Consider the following 254-nt stretch of genomic DNA (forward strand, 5'->3'; position numbering starts at 1 on the left):
ATTTGTAAATAGGCTTTATTTTTCATAATTTTTGTAATTTTTGGACTTTTTATTTGGACTTTATTCTGGACAATTGGACTTTATTCTTTTTTTAACCCTACGGAAGGGTATTATTAAAAAAATAAATAAATAAATTATATAAACTGTGTGCAGGGAAGGACGACGATTACTATATCGTCTCGGCCCCTCGGGTTCGTACATGACATATGAGTCGTGGCCCGAGTCGACTTCAACGGTTCATCCCCCGTCTGGTA

The sequence above is a fragment of the Papaver somniferum genome, unplaced genomic scaffold (genome assembly GCF_003573695.1).
Source record: "Papaver somniferum cultivar HN1 unplaced genomic scaffold, ASM357369v1 unplaced-scaffold_29651, whole genome shotgun sequence".
In the NCBI taxonomy this organism is placed as follows: Eukaryota; Viridiplantae; Streptophyta; class Magnoliopsida; order Ranunculales; family Papaveraceae; genus Papaver; species Papaver somniferum.